Genomic DNA, 27,581 nt, shown 5'->3' on the forward strand with positions numbered 1-27,581 from the left:
CCGCATCTGCAGTTTGAGCTTTTCGAAAACCACAAACCGCACCGTGAAGGTTTTAAACCTTATTATACGGTTTGATGAACACTAATATGATTAACACTAACATCATGTGACTTGCATATAAACTTCTAAGTGATTAAATTAATTAATTAGCACCATTAGAATTAGTTTGACCATTAAACATGTAGAACTACATAATGATTATTGGGATTGTTGTTACTCTATCAAATGATTAGTGTACCTTGCTGATCTTTGCTATCACATGTAAAATATAATCTACTATTTTAAAAAAAATAAATAAATAAATAAATCATTGTTATCTTTAGATATAAACTCATATTAAAATTGTTAACAGGAGGCATTATTATTGACCATTTTACTAAAGAGATGATATAATGACATAAAACCAAGACTTACAATTCATAAACAATAAACAATGCAACTTGAATTGGAGTGATGAATGGTTAGTTTCAGTTTGGTTCCATTAAGAACTTTTAGATCAGAATTCACATCTTCTACTTCAGCCTCTAAAGCAATATTCGCCATTTTACCTATTTTCAAATCAAATTGGATCCATAACCGGTTATATAGGTTCAACTTTTTAGGTCTAAAATCGATTTTAATCCAATTAGAAAACCGGTTTGCTCTTTTGGGAGAAAAATCCAATTTGTGCACCTCTACTCATCAACATAGGGGGTAATGGGTAATCTTACATAAAAAGTTGATTTCCTTGCTTATCAAAAGCGAAGATAGCTTACCATATTATACTCGGCTACTCGCATCAAGTAACCTGCAAGAAATTCTTCAATTTCTTATGAGTGTGCATTCGAGAGGCCTACAGTTATTATTATTATATATTAGAAGTTAGAACACCATTTCCATTTCGCTACCTAAAAAGCATATAATAGAATTTACATTACCATTTCCACCAATTATCCTTAACAAATCCTCATTCCATAAACGCACTTTCTGATGTTCACTTTCATCTTCCTTTTCTGTCTTTAGCTTCTCCACTTTCGTGCCTAATTCTATTGCAAGTTTTTGTAGCTCTGCAACAACCAATAAACTAATATATATTTAATGATTTGTAATGATGTTGCATTTTATTTTAAATCTTCCAAGAAAAATTACAGACAATTTACAGAAGAAGCAAGGACTTTGGAATGCATCATCCTCAGATATTTGCTCAGATAGCTTTGTTAATTCACTAATTAAAGCTGCTTGATGGTTGTTAATAGCAGATTGTCTTTCCAATGCTTCCATCTCTCTCTTCAATTGAACAGACTCCTGTTCAGCCTTTTTAGAAAACAGAAAACGTATTATTATCAAACATAACAAGGAACAATATAGATTAAAATAAGTAATTGCATACTACCATGGTTTTAATTGTATTACCAAAGTAAGTTTTGTTCTCAAGGAATCCAAGTGTGCATCAAGATCAGGGTTACTAACAGCATCCACATCCATTATTATATCACTACCATATTCCTCATCCTGAAGACATACAACAGATCAGATATTATACTGAACTTTAAAAAAATGTGTAAAATGGATCGGATTTTTGGAATATATTGCTCCAATCTTTAAATATTATTAAAAGAGAAACTTTGTGACATCATTTTCAACAATCAGGGTCATTGATTGTGTTTCATTCATATATTTTCTACCTTTAGATCGTTATGCTGACATCATCATTTGGTCAACTTTTTTTTGTCCACCAATTTTATAAAATCTATTAATGACAATTAATTTTAGCATTAGGAAATCTATTAATAACAATTAAATTTAACCAAAAATAAAATTACTTTTTAAATTAGGAAACCTATTAGTGACAATTAAATCTCACAAAAAATAAAATTACTTTTAAAATTAAGAAATCTATTAATGACAATTAAATCTCACCAAAAATAAAATTATTTTTAAAATTAGGAAAGTTATTAATGACATCATTATTTGGTCAACCCCCCCCCCCCCCCCCCCCCCCCGTCATTAGTCGTTTCTGTCGTTCTGGTTTGAATATCACTAACTCAAGCATTATTTTCTTTTTAATTTATTACACGAAAGAAAATATGAAGATCAATGATGCTGGAAGATACATAAGAAAGATTCTCCCACTAATTTCAATGATACGTACGTCTTCTTTCACAACGATTCAATCGGTTCTCTCTTCTACGACCTCGAATCCAGATACAATTTCTCTTCTCATGTCTCTATGCACAAACAATCCATAATCTTATCTCTTTGATTCCTCCTATGTAACCTCGAATCCCTTTCCTCTTATGATCACAACCGCAAACATTCATCTATTTCGTCTATTTCCCTTTCTTCATATTTCTTGTGTTTCACCTTAGGGCTCTCCTTCTTCCGGTCAGTTATTTGTTTCTCCACACAATGACTTATAATTGATTTTTTATGTTTCGATTTCTGGTGTTTATTTCTCAATTTTGATGAAAAAAACCTAATTTCTACACTTGCTTTCAGGAATTAAGGGAATCGCCACCCCTTCTCCGCCTCCTTCTTTCTATATGTTGTAGAAACTAAAAGACGACATACACACACAGTGAATGCGTTCGACTTTTTGATTTATTCATAGGTTTGTTTTCTACACCACTCTAACATCTTGCTTTGCATTTTATGCGATTTTTGTTACTGTTTTCTTCTTTTCCCTAATTTTTTCACCATTTTATGTTTTTTTATATAGCTTTTGTGTGCTTACTTTTTTCTTCAGAGCTATCTTGATGTTGATTTTGGGTTTTTGTTGAACACAATTATGATATGTGTTCTTGATGTCAACTGAGTACCTCAAGAACATCTAACACCATCTTGCGAATACCATTCTTATGGTATCAGCAGATAAAGATAAACAAAAAGGGGAATAAAAATAGGAGCCGATTTGCATCAGGTAGCAATTTAATCTTCAAATATGTTTCTTGCTAGATTTTTTTGTTAGTGACGGAACAAGTAATATGATAGTTAAATATATCTTTTTTTTGTATTTTCTTTTAATCGTAGAAAATGATAGAATAGATAGAGAAGTTGTCGTCAAAAGATATTAGGTGAGTTATTAGTTCCGGAATTCATATTAATTGAGTAGTTGGTAAAATAATATAAAAAAGTGGTCAACATTTATCTGTATGATCATAAAAAATAGACGTGTTCAAATAATTTTATAATTTTGCCTCTAAAATAAAATGAAACTTTTCTTTTGGACTAAAAAGGAGTATTTTGGGACATAAAAAATAGAAAAACTCCCAAAATAAGACGCCCAACACTCAAATGAACACGCTCATGAAAAAAAATTAAAAAATGTTTTTATTTTTACTGAATTTTTAATATATTTTCTCTATTTTATGTAGATACCAACCGGTTTCTTTAATGTTGATCCTCATCCTAGAAACCTTGCAATTGGGTCGAATGAATCATGAATCATGAATCATTAATATACTATGATTTTGGTATGATGAGGGAGATTAAATCCTTGACCAGAAAAAGATTCATAGATCTTTTCATGCAATTTATGAAAAAAGTTGCAAAAAATGTATGAATTTTCTTATTTATTTTTCTAATACTGTAAAGTAGGGACACCATAATGTAGTTTTTTAGGTACTCGAATAGAATTTATATTTGGATTAAGATTAAAAAGTATTATGTTATCATTATAGATTGTGAACAATTTCATAAGTCTTGAAGCGCTTCAACCCATTGGAAACATGTCGTCAAGATGTATAAGTTGAGAGAAGAAGTGTGAGAAGAATATTTGAAGCTATGGAGCATTTGAGGTTATTAGGTATGTATTGTATGCAGTTCTTTAGTTTATATTCATATCCTTAAGCCGTTATTAGATGCTTAAGCTATTGAGACAAAAAAAACTTTGTAATGACCGTGTACTATCAAACTTTATCATTGGGGAGATTTGGGATTTTTATGTATAGAATGTTGATTATCAAAACAGAATATATCCACTTCCAAGAATTTATAAAATTTATATATTTTTTAGTACAACCAACGAAAGAATGGCGTTTTTCCATCAAGTTCCATTTAGCCTTATGTCTTACTTTCTTAGATAATATACCATCGAGGTAATGGGATACAATCCCCTTCACTGGAATAAAAAGCCAATCGTGGGACACTATACTTGGGATTCTTTGTACTTAGGTGATTCTTAAGATTCTTACATTTGAAGACCAAACGTGTTCTAACCTTATTCCATAATATGCATGCTTTCTAAAAGTGCAATTCTTATCTGATTTATATGGTTGTATAACTTTGTATTTTTTAATAGAAGCAAGCATCGCACATGATGAGAGTTGAGGTATGTGTAAAAGGGATATGAAAGTGGATGTTACCCAGAAATGGATGTTGGAAAATCAATTTCATATCCTTCACTTGCATTAACCAATACATTTGCTTTCCAAGATCCAATATAGTTAAGTCGAATGCATATGTTGTCAAAAAGGATCTTAGGTTTGGCTTATTTATTTATTTTTAATTTCCCTATAGGTAACTTGACATTTGCATTATTAAAATGATGTCTGTGTGAAGTAAGTATGAACAAAGAGCGTTTCTTTTTTGTAGCCATCTAAAGTTTGGTAAATGACCCTTTTACACTTCTTTTTTAGGGCGTTTTATTTTCATTTTTTTTTGTAAAATCTTTTAACTTTTGCATTATAGGAGTATTGATTATGGACTGCACATATATACAAATTATTCTAACTTCTTGACAGCTCAATCTGAAGTCACCTCATAGGAATTCGACATTCAAAAAGCTTTTTAACTTGTCACCAAAGGAATTTCTCATCGGTGATTTTATCATGCTCTCCATAAGAAAATTAGTCATTCAGGTATACTCGGACGGTTGAATTTGATTACGGACTACACATCTACATGAACTGGTTACTTATTATAGTTTCCAATTTCATTTTTGAAGAGTAGACTCTTCCTATATTTAAGAACTATTGAGTTTTATGCCAACTTATTAGTACACAAAACAAAGTTTTCATTGCAACAAATTTTTATTCTTTTATTTGTTCTTTTAGTGTATGATACAAAATTAGATGAGTTAGGCCAATGTCATGAACTATCATTTTAGGGTTTTATACCAATTGTAGCCTTATACTCCGAATTTTTTTCATACAACAAAATTATGTTGTTTTTCCTTTTGTTTAATCCCAAAAAGAACTTAATGAAAATGAAAAATGACAGATAATTCAACTACAAAGACAACTTATAACATTTCAGATTCTATATGTCATTTGACAATTTTCATATAGGTCGCACTTGTATTCTCTAGGTTAAAGTTTCTTGCCAACTCAAGAAAAAGGAGTATTTTGCCCCTTGATTAAAATTGACTTATATTTGAATATATATATATATATATATATATATATATATATATATATATATATATATATATATATAAATTGATACTAATACCCTTAATAAATGTTATGATAAACACAAGATAGAAAAACACAAGGGTGTTGTCGTAACTTGAGTTAGAAATAGATTTACTTACAGGATTCTTGAAAAAGCATTTATGTTATTTGCTAATATCCAATGATCGTCAACACCAGTCTTTGGTAACTTCATCACCTTAGAAAGTTGAACAATAACATCAGAGGGGAGAGGAGTGCAAACATCATATATGTCTGGAACTAAGAAAATCAATGGTTGCAATAAAAAATGCAAAAGAGCTTGAAGGAATAATTCTTTTTGAAAGGTTAATTTTTAAAATAATAATAACAATAATAACTTGTTGCAATGAGTCAAATGTAATTCCCACAAGTGTTTGAGGACCCTCCTACACTAATCATATTATTATTATTATTACAAATCAATAAAACATTAACTCGCAGAAAATATAAAAAGTTGTAACTTTTTAGAAAAAAACATGAACTTACTGGAAGATCATTAATAAATCGACTAATAGCACTAAAAGCTCCAAATGTAGCACCAATGTGTATTGCATTAATTGATACATCAAAAAGAAAGAAAAAAGTCAACTGACATTGATTCATCAACCTACGAAGAGTATAAATTAAAAAGATATAGTATTGAATGTACTCATATGTGACAAGGTCGTCCAACTAATAAAACAAAAAACGTTGTTTACAAAGAGGTCCTTCATCGATTATAAATATTCAAACATTTTATTGTTTTTTTCATCTTACCAATAAAGCTAATTCTATTTATATTACTTTTTTTAATTATTGTTTCAACTTTTTATACTTTTATATGTATTTTTTATATGTTCCTCCGCGTTCTACGCGGGTCATAATCTAGTTACATAATATAAGGTAAATCCTATCCATATAAATGTTCCCAAGATACCCATACCTATACAAACTGTAAATAGTTTTTCTCCTAAGTGGAAGCAGGAAATGTTTTCAAAATAAGTTTCCTCGCCATGTTGATTATTGTTGGGGTTGGAAAACTCTTCTATTTAACACTAAAATAGAATTACAATAGGAGGAGCAACTCTCACACTCAACTATTACAAAAAACCAACCCTCTCGCTAACACTCTCCCTCTAAGTGTTATAATATCTGTTTCTCTGTGTTTGGGATGCATACAACTGAAGAATCAAGTCTCTATTTATAGTCTTGGCAGCCACCATTGTAGTTGCCTTCATTAATTGTGTTCATCATAGGGTTGGAAGACTTTGCCACCCTAGGTCTCATTTTGTCAACAAAGATGGCTACTGTAGCTTTGGAGGCTTTGGAGGCTGGAACACAACAAATCTCCCCCTCCAATCTCCGTCCAACAATCCTCACCCCAACTATGTCAGCACATAGTTTGTGTTTCTCTTGTGTCACCACCTTTGTTAGCATGTCTGTAGGATTGTTGTTGGTGTTGATCTTTAACAACTTCAATTCCCGTCCCTCAATTGCTTCTCTAAGCCAGTGAGAATGGATATCAATATGTTTTGTGTGGGAATGGTACATCGAGTTCTTACTCAGGTCCATAGCACTCTGACTATCGCAATGAATGATGTACTCTTCTTGTGGAAAGACTAATTCTTGAAGAAACTGTTTCATCCATATAAGCTCCTTCCCAGCTTCAACGGCAGCAATATACTCGGCTTCTATTGTTGACAGTGCGACACACTTCTGTAACTTGGATTGCCATAAGATAGCTCCCCCTACCAAAGTAAAAAATGTAACTTGATGTGGATTTCCTACTATCAAGATCTCCTGCCATATCGGCATCTGTATAACCTTCCACGATTGGCTTTGCTCCCCCGTAGCATAAACATAGTTTCGAACTACCCTTTAGGTATCGAAGAATCCATTTGACTGCTTCCCAATGTTGTTTTCCTAGATTAGCTAGATATCTACTCACAACACCGACAACGTGAGCAATATCTGGTCTTGTACACACCATTGCATACATAAGACTTCCTACGGCTAAGGAATAGGGGACTGCCTTCATCTCTTCTTTTTCTTTCTCAGAAGATGGACAATTTTTCTTACTCAACTTGAAGTGGTTAGCCAAGGGCGTACCAACGGGCTTGGCATTTTCCATGTTGAACCTTTTGATCACATGTTCAACATACTCTTCCTGTGATAAGAACAATTTTCTTGATTTTCTATCACGGATAATTTGCATGCCTAATATCTGTTGTGTTTGGCCTAAGTCTTTCATATCAAAGAACTTAGACAAATCCTTCTTCAAGTTGTTGATCATCGTTGCATCTTGGCCCACTATCAACATATCATCCACGTAGAGCAAAAGGATGACAAATTTCCCATCTAGAAACTTCTTCAGATAGACACAATGGTCTGTAACAGTTCTCTTGTACTCATGATTCATCATAAATGAATCAAACTTCTTGTACCACTGCCTTGGGGCTTGCTTAAGACCATAAAGGCTCTTCTTTAATTTACAGACAAGATGCTCTTTCTTTGGGACTTTAAAGCCATTAGGCTGCTCCATGTATATTTCTTCATCCAAATCACCATGGAGAAAGGCTGTTTTCACATCCATCTACTCAAGTTCAAGATCTAGACTGGCAACTAATCTGAGTACAACTCGAATAGACATCATCTTCACAACCGGCGAAAAAAATTCATCAAAGTCGATTCCTTCTTTTTGTTGGAAACCTTTGACAACGAGTCTCGCCTTATACTTCATAGTATTTCCCTTGCCGTCTTTCTTCAACTTGAAACCCCACTTGTTTTTCAAGGCTTTCTTTCCTTTGGGGAGGTTTACCAACTCATAATGTTTGATTCTTCTGCAAAGAATTCATTTCTTCTTCCATTTCCTTCTACCAATTTTCTTTGTCAATATGAGATTGCGCTTCTTGAAAGCTCTCTGGCTCCCCCTCACTAGTAAGAAGGATGTAGTTTGAAGTCGGATATCTTCTTGGTGGAGCATGTACTCGTTCGGATCGTCTAACTTGAGTTCCTTCATTTGTAACTTCTAGAAATATATCTAAAGTATCATGGGGTGGAAGCTCCCCCTGCTCAATACCTTCTTGATTTGCATCATCAACTTCTTCACCGTCTTCTTCAGTGGAAACATCATCTTTATTTTCAGATATTATATTTGAAACTTTGGAGCTTTTTTGCTTGTTAACCGGTGCCTTGAAATCATAATACTGGTTTTCATAGAAAACCACATCTCTACTTCGAATAACCTTCTTTAGTTCTGGGTCCCATAGCCTGTACCTGAACTCTTCATCTCCATATCCAATAAAGATGCATGGAGTGGATTTGAGGTCCAACTTCTTCCGCAATTCACTTAATACATGTGTAAACGCCTTGCACCCAAATACTCTCAAGTGAGAATATGATATGTCTTTACCCGTCTATATCTTCTCTCGAACTTTAAAATTCAATGGAGCAGAAGGTGACCTATTTATTATATAGCAAGTTGTCGGTACAGCTTCACCCTAAAATGGCTTTGGTAGTTTAGTCATGTTGAGCATGCATCGAACTTTCTCAACAATAGTGCAATTCATCCGTTCTACTACACCATTGTGTTGTGGGGTTCGTGGGACAGTCTTTTCATGTATGATACCATGTTCCGTGAAGTATTTAGAGAACTCATGGGAATAGTACTCGCCTCCATTATCTGATCAGAGACATTTTAACTGCTTGCCTGTTTGTCTTTCCACCATTGCATGAAAAGCTTTGAAGCGGTCCAATACTTGGTCCTTCGTCCTCAAACAGTATGCCCATACCTTTCGTGATGCATCGTCAATGAATGTCACAAAATACCGGTTTCCACCAAGAGATTCTACTTCTATGGGTCCACATACGTCGGATTGGACAAGACTCAGCAACTCCGAACGGTTCTTTCTTGTGGAGCTAAAGGAAACTATGTGTTGTTTCCCAAATAAGCAGTATTCACAAGGATCTAGGGCAACATCTTTTGCCATTGAAATGGACTCCTTCTTTGCAAGAGTCGTCAATCCCTTCTCGCTCATGTGGCCTAGTCTTCTATGCCACAATTTTCGTGATGTCACTTCTTCAACAGCATTGAGACTTGGTTGAAGTAGCTTTGCATGGCTTTTATAAAGAGTACCATCAAGTTGTCCCCTTGCAACAACCATAGCACCTTTTAACAACTTCCAGGTGCCATTTTTTAATTGATTATCATATCCTTGGACATCAAGAGCTCCAACTGAGATAAGATTCATTCTTAGCTCTAGGACATGTCGAACATCTTTCAGCACCAATGTACATCCAACATTGGTCTTTAAATGCACATCACCAATACCAGCAATGCTTGAAAAACTAGTGTTTCCCATCTTCACGGTACCATGGTCTCTAGGTTTATAAGTAGTGAATAAATCCCGATTTGGAGTCGAATGATATGATGCGGCGCTATCAATCACCCACTCGTCATCATGAGTTCCAACATCTAGGCATGCTTCTTCCTCGTATGTAACAAGGGCAACGTCTTTGTAACATCCCAAAAATACGAGCCAAAAATTTCATTTTTAAAACATATACTTAGCAAAACATTAGAAATAAAACATTCACCGATCGTATCATTTCATAAAAGATATCGCGTGTCTGGAAAAACATTTTGTAAAACATAATAATGTCAGAGTACAAATCCCCAGGAAGATCTCATAGTCCGGAATACAAAGCATGTATGTGATGTGCCGCTACCGCGCCAGCTCCTTCCCCTTCGAAGAAGAGGTACCTGAAACCAAAACTGAAAACTGTAAGCACGAAGCTTAGTGAGTTCCCCCATTATACCACATACCATACAATTACATAACATGCATATATTGTCAGGCATATCTGGGTGCCCGACCTACCCCTTCGGTCCTCTCGACCGGATACTGTCTAGCATATCTAGGAGCTGGCCTCCCCTTCGGTCCTCTCGACCGGATACTGACTAGCATATCTGGGTGCTGGTCTCCCCTTTGGTCCTCTCGACCGGGTGTTGGGGACTATTTCACCCCCTACTACTACCGCATAACACATATATCACATAATCTATCTAGCATGGTTGGGCACGACCGCCCCTTCGGCCCTATCGACCGGTAATCTGGGGACTATCTCCCCCCTACTGTCACTAGCACATAGCTTCATATCATACTAGCACATAAACATATCACAGGTAGTAACAACCCTAGATGAATATCACATAGACAATCATCTAACATGCAACTCCTACTGGTGGGCCGGTGGCCGTAGACCCACCACTACTGGAAGGTAACTCACCTCAAAGTAGCTGCTGGTCTGCGTGGGAACTGACTGTCTTCTTCTGCTGCTGCCCCGGAAATCCTCCGGCTATAATTCCCATAAAACACTCAGTCAAATACTGATAACCGACCTCAGGATAAAATGACCATTTACCCCTAACCAAGCCAAGAGTCAAAGTCAAAGTCAACTTCCAGTTAACCCGACTCGCCGAGTTGACTTGCCAACTCGTCGAGTCCCTATCCATTCGATTGAACATAATCCCGTCTCTACTCGTCGAGTTAGGCATTGAATCGACGAGTTTTGCTTCTAAACCAAAGTCCAATAGTCCTTCATCCTACTCGCCGAGTTGTATGAACAACTCGTCGAGTTCATCTTCATCCGAAGAACATTCTATGCTGAGACTCGCCGAGTTGTATGAACAACTCGCCGAGTCTGTTCTTGAGGCAAGAAGATTTCCTTGGACTCGCCGAGTCAGGGCATTGACTCGCCGAGTTCCTTCATGGGTGATTCTGGCTTCCGACTAACTGAGTCACACCCAATGACTCACTACTCCACTCAGCAAACACGAAAAGTGGGAGAACACGGGGACTCGCGACTCGACTCGCTGAGTCCGATGAACGACTTGCCGAGTCTTTCACATGAAAATACTATATACTCGATTATGCTTGAATCCAGCTCATGTCATACATAGATCTGGGTTCTTAGGGCTTGATTAACACATAAAGTTTCCAACTTTATGTGTAAATAAACACCAGTGAAGGGTTTAGGGCTCAAAATGCACTAAAAGAGTAGATCTAGGGATTTCATGCAATATGGCTCCATAAAGGCAGTAGATCCAAGCTCCTGGAGCTCAATCATGCATAGATTTAAAGGTTAATCAACTTATTACAAACACTAATTCATAATCAAGCTTGGAAATGGCTCAAGAAGGACTTTAATGGAGCTTTAAGGGACTATAAGCATGAAAACAGAGGGAAACTGAGTTATACCTCAAGGAAATCACTGAAATAACACCAAGATGTCTGGCCTTCTTCTTCTCCTCTTGATCTACTCTCCTTTTTCTTTCAAAATCTTCAAGAAAACACACCAAAGCACTTCAAGCTCACAAGGAACAAGGTTTGGATGATATAGGGAGCTCTGAGGGTGAAGGGGGCGAGCTTGGGGTGCATAAGATGATTTAAATAGGGTGCAAACCCTTAAAATTAGGGTTTCATCAGACAGCGGGGACTCACCGAGTCCAGAATATGGACTCGCCGAGTCGCCAACTTAAACGTGTTCCATATCCCGGCTCTACTCGGCGAGTCGGGCCTACAACTCGCCGAGTCCAAGGTTAAAAATGCAAAACACTTAGGTGCTGTTTGTTTTTTCGAAGCGAAAATTCATGAAGTCTGCAGACCACCTCTGCAATCCTCTGTAGCAGAAGAGGTGGAACAAACGGCTGTAGCCTATAATAAGAAGCATGTTTGTTTTTTAACATCTGCAGACTACTGTAGTAAACTAAAATATAAATAAACTAATTTTATAAACTGAAAATAGTTCTCAACACTGAAACTTAATAATTCTAGTCTTAAACATTGAAATAATAATAACAAGAACATGTAAAAAAACAAAAATATAAAACTTTTTTTTAAAAAAAAAAAACTTAAAAAAATATAAAAGAAGCTAATAGTTTTATTCTAGAAAAAAAACTAATTTTAAAAAACATTAAAAAAATAAAATAATAAAAAAATTAAGAAAGTATTGCAAACGTTGTCTACAAAGTTCGTAAAAAATTACACACATTAAAAAAGATGTGACTGAAATTGAAAATATTATTAATAAAACGGTAAAAAAATTAAAAATATCAAGTTAAAAAAAATTGTGGAAATTATAAAAATAAATTGTATCACATCTATAAATAAAAATTTAAGAAAATCAAAGTTTAAAAATAAAAAAGTTATACAAAAATTCTTAAAAAAACACTTAGAAAAAATGAAAGTTGAAGAGGTTAGAAGAGGAAAGTCAAGTGCTGCGCCACGCAGCACACGCGCAGAGGTTTTGTAGTCTGAAGTCTTCCAAAAAACAAACTGTTGCGAGAAGGAAAGTGTTGCGTGTGTGCTGCGCCGCGCAGCAATAAGTGGTTTGAAGAGGTTTTTATAGAAAAACAAACAGCACCTTAGATAAATTTTACATACCAGGAACCAGGTGCTACAAATCTCCCCCACTTATTTTAGACTTCGTCCTCGAAGTCTGCTACTCGATCCTGAAACAGCTCAGGGTAATGCTCCATCATTTCTTCCACCGGCTCCCAAGTCCACTTTGAACCCTTTCGGTGTTGCCATTGCACTTTCACTAATTCCACCCTCTTGTTCCTCAGATGCTTCGACTTCCGGTCGAGGATTGGGACTAGGCGCTCAATGTAATTCAGGCTGTCATCAACCTGGATATCCTTTAACGACACCACTGCTAAATCATCCACTAGGCACTTCCGCAGCTGGGAGACATGGAAGGTGTTGTGGATCTGGTTGAGTTTGGCTGGCAGATCCAGCCTATATGCCACCTTGCCCACCCGGGCTACAACTCTGAATGGACCAATGTATCTCGGGCCCAACTTGCCCCGCTTCCTGAATCGAATGACGCCCTTCCAAGGTGACACCTTCAGGAGAGCCATATCCCCGACCTGGAACTCCAGGTCTGATCGATGCTTGTTGGCATAACTTTTATGTCGTCTCTGCACAGTCTGAAGCCTGCTTCGAACCTGCTGGATTCTCTCGGTCGTCTTGAGCACCACCTTGGTGCTCCCCATGACCCTCTGGCCAACTTCACCCCAACATATCGGGGTCCTGCACCTCCATCCGTACAACATCTCGAATGGAGGACGGTCAATACTCGTGTGGTAGTTGTTGTTGTACAAGAACTCAGCCAAGGGAAGATAGGTATCCCAGCTACCACCGAAGTCTAGCACGCATGCCCGCAACATATCCTCCAAAGTCTGGATGGTCCGCTCGCTCTGACCATCCGTCTGCGGGTGAAAGGCGGTGCTAAAATGCAGACGAGTGCCCAACTCATCATGAAACTTCTTCCAAAACCTGGAAGTGAACCGCACATCTCGGTCTGATATCACTGGCACTGGCACCTCGTGTCGCGCCACTATCTCCCTGATATAGATATCGACCAACTTTTCGGCTGAGATACTCTCCTGGATCGGAATAAAATGGGCACTCTTGGTCAATCGATCGATGATGACCCAAATCGAATCTACTCCTCGCGCAGTCCGGGGAAGCTTTGTGATAAAATCCATCGTAATATCTTCCCATTTCCTCAACAGGATATCCAACGGCTGCATCTTGTCGTGCGGTCTCTGATGCTCGGCATTGACCTTCCTGCAGGTCAAACACTGCTCGACGTACCAATCCACATCCCGCTTCACGCAGGGCCACCAATAGTCTAGACGAAGATCCTTATACATCTTCGTCGCCCCTGGATGAATAGAGAATCGGGATTTGTGCGCCTCCCCCATCAAGACCTGGCGCACGCCTCCGTGATACGGTACCCACACCCTACGGTGTAGTGTCAATAATCCATGACTATCATAATCGAAGGAGGTGACTTGACCCACTATTCGCTCTCTCTTCCGATGTTCCTCCTTTAGAGCCTCCTGCTGAGCTTCCCGAATCTGCTCTAAAAATGGAGTCACCATCGTCATCCTCATACACACATCTCTTATCAGTGCCGCCTTACGGCTAAGCGCATCAGCCACCACATTGGCCTTCCCCGGGTGATAAAGGATCTCGCAATCATAATCCTTCACCACGTCCAACCACCGACGCTGCCTCATGTTCAAATTCGGCTGATCCACGAGGTACCTCAAACTCTTGTGGTCCGTGTAAATGGTACATCGAACCCCGTAGAGGTAATGCCGCCAAATCTTGAGGGCGAAGACCACCGCCCCCAAATCTAAATCATGTGTCGGGTAGTTCGCCTCGTGAGGCTTCAGCTGCCTCGAGGCATAAGCAATGACATGTCCCCTCTGCATCAATATGGCGCCTAAGCCCGAGATAGACGCATCACAGTATACCACAAAATCCTCTACGCGCTCGGGCAGGGCTAAGATTGGCGCCTCGCACAATCGCTGCCTCAAAATCTCGAACGTTGCCTGCTGCTCAGGCCCCCATCGAAAGACCACGACTTTCCTAGTCAACCGTGTCAGGGGTACGGCTATCTTGGAGAAATCCTGAATGAATCTTTGATAGTAGCCTGCTAATCCTAGGAAACTCCGAATCTCGGATGGAGACTTCGAAACCTCCCATCTCATCACGGCCTCCACCTTGGCCGGGTCCACTGAAATTCCGTTCTGGTTGACGAGGTGCCCAAGAAACTGCACCTCGCGCAACCAAAACTCACACTTGGGGAACTTGGCGTACAATCTCTCCCTCCTCAAGGTCTCCAAAACCTCTCTCGGATGCTCCTCGTGCTCCTCCTGCGTCCTGGAATAAACCAAGATGTCATCAATGAAAACTATCATAAACCGATCCAGCATCGGTCTACACACGCGGTTCATGAGGTCCATGAATGCGGCAGGAGCATTGGTGAGCCCAAACGGCATCACCACGAACTCATAATGGCCATAACGTGTCCGAAACGCGGTCTTCTGCACATCCTCCTCTCTGACCCTCATCTGATGATAACCCGAACGCAAATCGATCTTGGAGAACCAAGATGCTCCCTGTAACTGATCAAAGAGGTCATCAATCCTTGGGAGTGGGTAACAGTTCTTCACCGTTACCTTATTCAGCTCCTGGTAATCTATACACATCCGATGTGACCCGTCCTTCTTCTTCACAAATAGGATCGGGGCTCCCCAGGGTGAACTGCTCGGTCGAATGAATCCCTTGTCTAACAGCTCCTGCAGCTGTGTAGACAACTCCAGCATCTCAGGAGGAGCAAACCGATACGGTGTCTTGGCTATCGGGGCCGCACCAGGAACTAGGTCGATCCTGAACTCTACCTGACGCTCCGGAGGTATTCCAGGAAGCTCCTCTGGGAACACATCAGCGTAGTCTCGCACCACTAGAACCTCGCTCACCGTCGCCTTACCCACCTCCCGGGTTTCCATAACATACGCGACATATCCCGTGCAACCTTGCTGAAGGTAGCGCCTAGCCCTTGCTGCTGAACATACTGTGGGTCCACATTGTGGCCTCTCGCCGTGGATCACCAACTCTCCTCCACTCGGGATCCTGATCCACACTAGTTGTTGTGCGCAATCTATCACCGCCCCATTACGGCTCAAGCAATCCATGCTTATAATCACTTTGTTCCCACGCAACGGAATGGGAACCAAATCCACCATGTAGCGCTCCTCAAATAACCTCGAGACACAATCTCTGAACACCAATGATGCCTGCACCGATCGATCATCAGCAATCTCGACTTCTAAAGGGCAATCCAACATGCCTGAGGACTCAGTAAACTTCTTGCTAAGCACAAGAGAAACAAACAATCGGGTGGCATCCGAGTCAAACAACACCTGAACAGGGATACCGTTCACATGGAACCATCCTAACGCATATACACAGAGCACATATCAATATCATACCATCATAAAAATAAAAAAAAAAGGAGAAGAATCATACCCGTCACCACATCGGGTGCGGTGCGTGCCTCCTCGGTAGTCAGCTGAAACGCCCGGCTCCTCACCACTGGAGCCTCTGCCTTGCCCTGCTGGCCATCTGTAATCCGCAAGGTAGCTGGAGCTGTTGCCTTAACCTGCGCTGATGCTGTCAACTGGGGGCAATTGGCCTTCTTGTGGCCCCTCTGGTTGCAGTGGAAACACAGCAACTCAGACGTCTGTATCACAGGTGAAGGGGTGGTACAATCCCTGCTGAAGTGCCCTAGCTTGCCGCACTTGTAGCAACCTGACGATCCCAACTCGCACGCTCCCTCATGCGTCTTGCCGCATTTCCTGCAGCGGCCCCGCCCCTGTTGGCCTTTCGGCCCCGCATCTGGTCCCTTGGGCTTCTTCCCCGAAGCCCCCATAACATGCCCCTCTTCCGCCTTCCTCTTCCGGATGTGCTCCAGATCTATCTCCCTCTCCCTTGCCCTGGAAATCATAGAGTCCAGGGTAGGGCAAGCTGAAAAACTGACATGCTCCCGAATGTCAGCTCGTAGCATGTCATGATAGCGGGTCCTCCTCATATCCTCATCACTCGCGTACTGGGGCACCAGCAACGCCCTCTCCTGGAACTTGGCAGTGATCTCCACCACAGTCTCCGTCATCTGTCTCATATCTAGGAACCCCCTGGCCAACTCCTGAAGCTCAACAGTCGGTGCAAACTCTACCCTAAACCTGGTCACGAAGTCCGACCAGGTCATAGCCTCGACAGCCGAGGCTCCCAACGAGTCACCAACGGACTCCCACCAATCCCTAGCTCGATCTCTCAAACATCCTGCTGCAAATCTCACCTTCGACCCCTCAGGGCAGAAGCTAGTCAACTGTGCAGACTCAATGTCTGCAATCCATCGCTTGGCAGCTATGGGGTCCTTCGCCCCGTGAAAATCCGGCGCACCACTGCCCCGGAAGTCCTTGAAGGACAGTGTGCGAGATCTCGACTGGCCAGATGCCATGTCGCTCCTGAATGCCCTGAGGCGATCCTCCATCAACTCCATTATCCCTTCCTTGATCGACCCGAAGATAATGGGGGTCGACTCAAGGATGCCTCTGGTGATCTCTGACGCGATGAACTCGCGTAGCCCCTCATCTACTGGCTCGAAACCTGATCCCGACCCCGATCCCTCTCCTGAACTGCCAACTGTTGGCCTCGAGCGTAGTACCACCATTCTGAAATACATAAATAATAATCGTTAGCGATGCTGAAACCTCTGGAGGGATCACACCTACTACAAGTTCCCTAGTCTTATCGTGGCCTTCCTCGGTTCAGGTACGGATCCTCTGCTTTTAGTAGTATGGGCCCATACTACCTTCCACATCTATTCGTACCTTCTCCAAGGACTGCCTTGACTCCACCAGGCCCCTTTCACTACCGTTGATCACTGCTATACTCATCCTAGGCTTGCCCTAGGAAATCTCTAACTCCACCCTACCCGGTCCTTAGCTGCTGAAGGCCTCCTTGTAATGCCAATTAGTCATTACCTGAATATCATCACATGTGGTGAGGCTCAGATAAATCCTTCGAGTAACAGACTCGGCTCTATAACGGTTAGACTCAGACAAGAGCTGCGCAATAGGGCCAAATCCAGCACTCTAAGATTATTCAACCCTGATCACATGTGACGTGACGTATTCACCTAATGTCTAACTCCCATCACTCAGTGTCCCCCAAAGCACAAAGCAAGCAGCATTCAGACAACAGGAAACAATCTCAAGCAAATCCTTCCTCATAAAGAGAAACAGAACTAGCATACAATGCTAAACTCATACTATCAGGCATAACCTAAACAGGCTATCCTACTGCTGTCTACTCAATTCTAGCATGCAGTTTTCATACACTGAAGCACATAAAGCAGGCACATAAGGCATCACTCCTAGATCCTTAGTCCTATTCTAGCATGCTGTTCTACTGAAACTGATAAACATAACATAAGCTTGTATGGGTACTTTGGGGAATACTTACTTGAGCTCGGCCGGTCGCGCACATCACACACTTCGTTCCTTCTTAAAACTCGTTACTTAGCTTATTAGAAAATATTTTCTTATTTAAAATTTTTTAATCCCTCGATTTGAGTTCAGACACCCCCGAAGGTGCGTCTGAATCCCTCAAACTAGGGCTCTGATACCAACTTGTAACGTCCCAAAAATACGAGCCAAAAATTTCATTTTTAAAACATATACTTAGCAAAAAATTAGAAATAAAACATTCACCGATCGTATCATTTCATAAAAGATATCGCGTGTCTAGAAAAACATTTTATAAAACATAATAACGTCAGAGTACAAATCCCCAGGAAGATCTCATAGTCCGGAATACAAAGCATGTATGTGATGTGCCGCTACCACGCCAGCTCCTTCCCCTTCGAAGAAGAGGTACCTGAAACCAAAACTGAAAACTCTAAGCACTAAGCTTAGTGAGTTCCCCCATCATACCACATACCATACAATTCCATAACATGCATATGTTGTCAGGCATATCTGGGTGCCCGACCTACCCCTTCGGTCCTCTCGACCGGATACTGTCTAGCATATCTGGGAGCTGGCCTCCCCTTCGGTCCTCTCGACCGGATACTGACTAGCATATCTGGGTGCTGGTATCCCCTTTGGTCCTCTCGACCGGGTGTTGGGGACTATTTCACCCCTACTACTACCGCATAACACATATATCACATAAACTATCTAGCATGGCTGGGCACGACTGCCCCTTCGGCCCTATTGACCGGTAATTTGGGGACTATCTCCCCCTACTGTCACTAGCATATAGCTTCATATCATACTAGCACATAAACATATCACAGGTAGTAACAACCCTAGATGAATATCACATAGACAATCATCTAACATGCAACTCCTACTGGTGGGCCGACATTGTGGTCGTAGACCCACTGCTACTGGAAGGTAACTCACCTCAAAGTAGCTACTGATCTGCGTGGGAACTGACTGTCTTCTGCTGCTGCTGCCCCGGAAATCCTCCGGCTATAATTCCCACAAAACACTCATTCAAATAATGCTAACCGACCTCAGGGTAAAATGACCATTTACCCCTAACCAAGCCAAGAGTCAAAGTCAAAGTCAACTTCCAGTTGATCCGACTCGCCGAGTTGGCTTGCCAACTCGCCGAGTCCCTATCCATTCTATTGACCATAATCCCGTCTCTACTCGACGAGTTAGGCATTGAATCGACGAGTTTTCCTTCTAAACCAAAGTCCAATAGTCCTTCATCCTACTCGCTGAGTTGTATGAACAACTCGTCCAGTTCATCTTCATCTGAAGAACATTCTGTGCTGAGACTCTCCGAGTTGTATGAACAACTCGCTGAGTCTGTTCTTGAGGCAAGAAGATTGCCTTAGACTCCCCGAGTCAGGGCATTGACTCGCAGAGTTCCTTCATGGGTGAGTCTGGCTTCCGACTCACTGAGTCACACCCCATGACTCACTACTCCACTCAGCAAACAGGAAAAGGGGGAGAATTCGGGGACTCGCGACTCGGCTCGCTGAGTCCGATGAACGACTCGCCGAGTCTTTCACATGCAAATACGATATACTCGATTTTGCTTGAATCCAGCTCATGCCATACATAGATCTGGGTTCTTAGGGCTTGATTAACACGTAAAGTTTCCAACTTTGCGTGTAAATAAACACCAATGAAGGTTTTAGGGCTCAAAATGCACTAAAAGAGTAGATCTAGGGATTTCATGCAATATGGCTCCATAAAGGCAGTAGATCCGAGCTCCTGGAGCTCAACCATGCCTAGATCTAAAGGTTAATCAACTTATTACAAACCCTAATTCATAATCAAGCTTGGAAATGGCTCAAGAAGGACTTTAATGGAGCTTTAAGGGACTATAAGCATGAAAACAAAGGGAAACTAAGTTATACCTCAAGGAAATCACTGAAATAACACCAAGATGTCTGGCCTTCTTCTTCTCCTCTTGATCTACTCTCCTTTTTCTCTCAAAATCTTCAAGAAAACACACCAAAGCACTTCAATCTCACAAGGAACAAGGTTTGGACGATATAGGGAGCTCTGAGGGTGAAGGGGGCGAGCTTGGGGGCGCATAAGATGATTTAAATAGGGTGCAAACACTTGAAATTAGGGTTTCATCAGACAGCGGGGACTCGCCGAGTCCAGAATATGGACTCGCCGAGTCGCCAGCTTAAACGTGTTCCATATCCTGGCTCTACTTGGCGAGTCGGGCCTACAACTCGCCGAGTCCAAGGCTAAAAATGCAAAACACTTAGATAAATTTTACATACCAGGAACCAGGTGCTACAGTCTTGTGTTATGGTGACCATGGTTTCACCATTCTCCCTACTTGAATTTTGGCTTGTCTCGGGCTGCTCTCATAAAAGCCTTCGGCAATCACTTCTTTTGTGGCCATAATAATTACAGTGATTGCAATAGCCTTCGAACCATGTATTTGAAGATTTACCTCGATCTCGTGATTTCCCTCGGTCTCTTGATTTCCCACGATCTTGGGATCTTCTTCTACTTTGACCAGGTCTGCCTCTACCTCGACCTCGACCTCTACCTCCAGTTCTTCCTCCGTCTCTTTCTTTATTTTCTGACACAAGGGCAAAAGACTGGTTTGTACCAGCTTCTCTCCTTCTGGCTTCCTCGTTCATTAGGACGTCTGCGACCATCTCCATTGACACTTTGCCACCGGGGGCAGAGTTGCTAAGAGTCATAACAAGCATCTCCCAATTATCTGGTAGAGAACTCAAGAGCAATATGGCTTGTTCCTCCTCTTTGAGAACCCAATCAGCATCACCGAGCTGGTTTACGAGATCCTGGAACTGACTCGTATGCTCGGTTATGGACATACCACTTCGTAACTTGTGGATTACAAGGCGCCTCATAAGCAAGGTCTTGTTGCGTGCCGTCTTTTCCTGATACATATTCTCGAGCTTCTCCCAAAGGGATAAACTGATAGCATATGCATCAAGGCAATTAAAGGAACATGAAAAGAACTACCCCACTCACGATTTGGAGTTGGAAGCGGTAGTATTCGCCCTAAAGATATGGAGGCATTATCTTTATGGCACAAAGTGTAAACTTTTCACTGATCATAAGAGTCTTCAATATCTCTTTAATCAGAAGGAATTAAACATGAGGCAACGACACTGGCTAGAGTTACTCAAGGACTACGACTGTGAGATACTTTACCACCCTGGTAAAGCAAATGTTGTTGCTGATGCTCTCAGTCGAAAGGTAAACCTTGAAAAGAAAAGGCCAAGAGCGTTGAGAATTGAAGTTGTCTCAACAATTGTGGAAAGTATAAAGAAAGCTCAAGAGGAAGTTTTAGAGAAAAATGACTGAAAGGAAGAACGTTTGGGCAAAATGTTAGTGTTCGGTATAAACAACCAAGGGTTGAAGGTATTCCAAGATAGGATTTGGGTACCTAAGACGGGCGGAGTAAGAGATCTTCTGATGGAAGAAGCTCACAAGACCATGTACTCGATTCATCATGGCAGTACAAAAATGTATAGGGATCTAAAACCCTATTATTGGTGGCCGACGATGAAGCTTGATATTGCTAAGTATGTGGCCGAGTGTGTAACTTGTGCTAGGGTTAAGGCACAACATCAGAAACCGTATGGGAGTTTAGAACCTTTACCCGTACCCATGGGTAAATGGGAAGACATCACCATGGATTTTGTGACTAAACTGCCCAGAACAAGGAACGCTCACGACATGATTTGGGTGGTTGTTTATCGCTTCACTAAGAGTGCGCATTTCATAGCAGCCAAAGAGAAATGGTCTATGGATAAACTTGCGAATTCTTACGTGAAGGAAATTTTGAGGCTTCACGGTGTTCCGCTAACAATTGTATCCGATCGTGACAACCGGTTTACCTCAAGGTTTTGGAGGAGTCTACAAGAGGAATTGGGTACCAAGTTATGTTTAAGTACAGCTTACCATCCGCAAACCGATGGTCAGAGCGAACGAACGATTCAAACATTGGAGGATATGCTGAGAGCATGTACCCTAGAATTCCAAGGTAACTGGGATGAACACTTACCTTTAGTAGAATTCTCCTATAATAATAGTTTCCACTCAAGCATTAGGATGGCACCTTATCACGCCTTGTATGGGGAAAAGTGTCGAACGCCATCATGTTGGCTGGAATTTAGAGAAAAGCAGTTTATGGGACCTGAAATAGTCCATGAGACTGCTGAAAAGTTGAAAGTGATAAGGGAAAGGATGTTAGCTGCTCAAGATCGACAAAAGAGTTATGCTGACAAGAAAAGACAACTGATAACCTTTGAAGTTGGAGATTCGGTTTTACTTAAAGTCTCGCTGTGGAAGGGACTTATAAGATTTGGGAAACGAGGAAAGTTGAGTCCAAGGTTTATTGGACCGTTCAAAGTTCTTCAGAAGATTGGGAATCAAGCTTACAAGCTAGAGTTACCAGAAGAACTGGAGGGTATTCATAACACCTTTCATGTGTGTTATTTGAGAAAGTTCACGGGAGATGTGCCCAACATAATTTCGATTTCTAAGTTAAGGTTGGATGAAAACAAGAGGTTGATCGAAGAACTTGATGCAATCGTTGACCATAAGACTATGAAGTCGCGACGCAAGATGGTCGATTTAGTGCTTGTGCGTTGGAAACATATGAATGGACCAAATCTCACTTAGGAAACGAAGAGTGACATGATGAGTCGCTACCCGCAGTTATTTGGTGATATGTGATTCCGGGGACGGAATTATCCTAAGGGGGAGAGAATTGTAACACTCATGTTTCTAGCCTAGGCATTTATATTGAGGTGATAGTCTAGGTTAACCTTTGTAACTCATTTTGAAGAAATGAAAAGGAATTATGTGAATATTATGTGAATTATGTGTTTTATGCTTAATTATTAGGGCTTAATTAATTAAGAATAAAAAGAAGCGTCAAAATTAAAGTATGAGATAAGCCCGATACTCTACATAAAGTTGTAGTGGCGGGGATATAAAGAATACCAAAATCCGAGTAATAACGAAGAAGTTATGACCTGTCAAAGTTTCACGACAAAACCGACATGGTGCTAAATGTCGTAAAAAGTGAGTTTTTGATCAACTACTTTTTAGCCTTAGTGATCTAAACGAAAGTCTTAGTATTCGTTAAACCGAGAAGTTCGATAAAAAGAACGCCCAAATCTGACTTCGTATGAGGAAGTTATGATTTTTCGAAGTTTTAGCTTAGCAGTAAACAGCTAAAAACTCGAATTTTAGATCGAGCGATTTTTAGCCGACACAACCTAAAATAGAATTGAAGGTCTCGTCATTAGGAGCACAACGGTAAAAAGTCTGACGAAAACGGACGTCGGATGAAGAAGTTATGAATTTTTAACGGATTTCCTGTCCCGGCCTGTTAAAAATAATAATATAAAATTTAAAGTCAAAATTAGCCGACGAAGTCTAAACGGAAGTTGTAGAGCGTAATTTTAGCTATGCATGCATATAAAAAACTTCAAAAACGGAGCTCGTATGCGAACGTTATGGATTTTAGAAGTTTTGGCATGAAAATCAAGAAAATTCGCATAGTCACATTTTGCCACGTCACCTTCGCTGAAAGAGTGTCACGTGTCCTGCTGAGTCACCAAGCTGCTGAGTCATGCGAAGCCACGCGTCGGATCCTGATTCGACCGAGGAGGAGGTCCAATCTGAGGCTCGCATATGGACTGAACCTCGCACAGCCTAGCTCCGAGCCTCGCACATGGGTTACGACTCCGCGGTCCAATCAGCGAGTGCCACCGAGACCCTCGCACGTGCTGACCACCTACGCACCGGAGCCGACTTCTGACACATGCTTCGGACCAATCACAAGAAGCCAGCAGCCCCTTCGCACATGCTACCCTCGTGCGAGCCACCCCCTGCGAAGCCTCTCAGCCGTCGGATCAGGAGCCTCTCAACCGTTGGATCAGGACTTCGGACCCTATAAATAGAAGGGTACCTACGAAGGCTCTCGGTTACTTTTGGAATTTTGCCATATTTAGCCCCTTTCTTCATATTTTCTTCATCTTAGAATCCCCCAAAGCCCCGGTATCGATTATAAGCCCCGGAATACGCCACGAAGTGCCCGAGAAGCCCGGAAAATTTATCTTTTCGGTTTCGAAGCCCGACTTTTTGCAAAGCCCGGTTTCTCAATAAAACTCCCGGTTTTATTAGAAACGATCGTTTTAGGAAACGAATTGTTGCCCGATTATCACCAAATCAAGTGAGTGTATAGTCACTTTCATTTTACACATAGATATGAAGTATTTACCTTACAATACGTGCTATGTGTAAATATATTAATTGTTTATTTGAGGTGATTGTTGTGTTGATGTTTTATACAAGTTTTAAACTGTATAAGTATTTTTATCTACAAATATGTTGGGTAGAACATGGGTAGATAGTGATGTGTGATAAAATAAAACTGACGAGAGGCCTCGATGTGTTTTGAGATCCAGTCATCTAGCGGAGTTTGGATGACGACCACGGACTTTCTAGACAGTCCAGTGGGAAACATTAGCAGGTCCGCAACCTGTAGGTGTTAATGAGCTGAGAGTGTTCATTCGTTGTACTCCATCCCCCTCATGGTTGCCTTTAGGACATGTATGGCTGAGGAAACCCCTTAGCAGTAGTGTCCATCCCGATGATATTCTTTAGGCTAGGTCCCCTGTGAAAAGTGTTTAGGGACGTAAAGTGAGGATAACGGGAACGAGTAATCAGGGTTATTATTGATTGGTGAACTTAATAAGTTTATTATTATTGTGGGTTGAAAACCCTATATGCTCACCAGGCTCCCAAACCTGACCCACTCAGCTTTTTATGTTACAGGTAGTGGACCCCGAGCATAGTCGGAGGACGACGAGAGATTTTTGGATTATAGGCCAGTAGTTGTAAATAACTGTTGAAAGGCTTATAATGTCTTGTTTATGCTTTTGATCTGTATCGGAACATGACATCCGGAGGTTTTGATATATATATATATATATATATATATATATATATATATATATATATATATATATATATATATATATACCTTCTTAATGAAGGGTTTTGATAAACTTTTATCATATGTTGTTTGGGGACCAATTCCGCAACATCTTTTGAAAAGATTTCTCTGATTTTATTTTAAAAAACATAAATTAAATCGGTCTTTTCTGGCCGAGAAATTAGCGGATGTCACATTTGACGCCTTGCTTTTCTATAGGCTTTGCTAAATCTTTCAAATTAAGCAAATCTTCCATCCTTGGCTTCCACATGTTGTAATTTGTGGGCGTAAGTCGAACCATCGTAATCGTACTTGTAGATTTCGTCGAAAATATTGCAAATTAATTTTACAAATATTTCATGGAAAAATTAGATAAAATCGAGCTCTCAGTTAGATTCGGGAGCGTCAAAAATGGTGGGGTAGAGTTTTTCGGGGTCAAAATATACTTTCTTGAAAAGTTGTGTTAATTTGTAACTTTTCGGAACTATAGGGGCTAAACTATAATTCTCAGAACTTACAGGAGCCAATCTGATATATTTCTGCCAACCAGGGACTTTTCTGAAACTTTTCAGAACTCCAGGAACCAAAACAGATGTTTTCAGAAGAACAGGGACCGAACTGCAGTTTTTCAGAAACAGAGGGACCTTTCTACAATTTTCTAGAACTTGAGGGGCTAAAACGCAACTTTTCTGAACTATGGTCAAAAGCTGACGTCACTGATGACGTCACTCATCTTCTCCGGCGAAACCTCTCCGATGACCGGTTTTTCAGGCGATATTTCCGGCAACTTTGACCAATCTTTGACTAGCGTTTTGGAGATGTTACCGTGGTCAAAAAATCACGAAAAATATATTTTCGAAATCCTTGAAATGAGACCTTTCTAATGGTGTACCCAGAAATCGATTTTGAGGCAAAAAAAAATTGACGAAAAAACAGAGAAATTCGTGAAGAATTCCCTGGACACCAAACGGGGCTCTGATACCAGTTGTTGGGGTTGGAGAACTCTTCTATTTAACACTAAAATATAATTACAATAGGAGGAGCAACTCTCACACTCAACTATTACAAAAAACCAACCCTCTCACTAACACTCTCACTCTAAGTGTTATACTCTTTGTTTCTCTGTGTTTGGGATGCATACAACTGAAGAATGAAGTCTCTATTTATAGTCTTGGCAGCCACCATTGTAGTTGCCTTCATTAACTGTGTTATTCATAGGGTTGGAAGACTTTGCCACCCTAGGTCTCATATTGTCAACAAAGATGGCTACTGTAGCTTTGGAGGCTGGAACACAACAATTATAATATTCACAAAGACAGGGGGTATAGAAATTCATGTAATTGTTTAGACAAACCACATGAATTATTAAATGCAACGTAGCAATGATTTAGAAGAACAAGTCAAGAGACGTACATCTTTTGGCAGTGAAAATCCTTCTGGAACCACAAACAAATGAAGGAAACAGTACTTCTCCCACATAATCAAGCGCTTGTCAATGGAAGATTGAATTGTGTTTCGGATATAATCCAAACTCTAATTGACAATCAGAATGGAACAAAACCGTTTAGCCAAATAATCAACAGTCTGTGATGTTAAATTCATATGCACCAACAGTTGCGGAGGCGATTTGAAACAACATCGAACACAAAAGGGAGTTGGAAAACAGGAAACAAGTGGTAGACCTTGGTTAAATCTTCCGCCATATCTGAACCATCGACCCTGAGTTGAATTGACGCCTCCCTGTAAGAACATCGTTAGTCTTTTGCAAAGTGAATAGTTACTATCAGGAAATGAATATAGAAACTGACTGGTGAAGATGATCCAAGGCGCTATTGATCAATTCGTCGACGATGTTTAGTGCGGCGTTGATGAAAAGTTGCGGGTTAAGGTTGAACGAATCAAAAATCACCTCGCTCTCACTACGCTCCACCTCCGGTCTCTCTTCTCTTTCTCAAGAAAACTAGGTTTCAAATTTCCCGCCTGATAAAATCAAAATTTTGGAGGTTTTCTCGAGTAGCAATGACAGGGCACGACACAAGACAGGACAGAAATACACCATACGAGCAAAATTGGGACGAAATTGAAATTTGAATTCGTGTTCGTAACTGTAAAAAATACGATGTCGTGTTCGTGTTCAAAATTTGACACGATTTAGCAGTTCTTTATCGTGTTTGTCGTGTTATATTGATAAAGTATTCATTAAAATAAACTAGTATCTAGTATATGTTATATTTGTCGTGTCATGTCGTGTTTGTCGTTTTTTAATTCGTTCGTTTTCGTGTTAGTTAAAAACATACGACAT

General features: G+C 40.5%; 1 pseudogene; it reads right to left on the bottom strand.

Moving 5' to 3' along the window:
• Positions 1-417: 417 nt before the first annotated feature.
• Positions 418-27,581, bottom strand: LOC111895863 (protein MIS12 homolog; annotated as a pseudogene).

The sequence above is a fragment of the Lactuca sativa genome, chromosome 4 (genome assembly GCF_002870075.4).
Source record: "Lactuca sativa cultivar Salinas chromosome 4, Lsat_Salinas_v11, whole genome shotgun sequence".
In the NCBI taxonomy this organism is placed as follows: domain Eukaryota; kingdom Viridiplantae; phylum Streptophyta; class Magnoliopsida; order Asterales; family Asteraceae; genus Lactuca; species Lactuca sativa.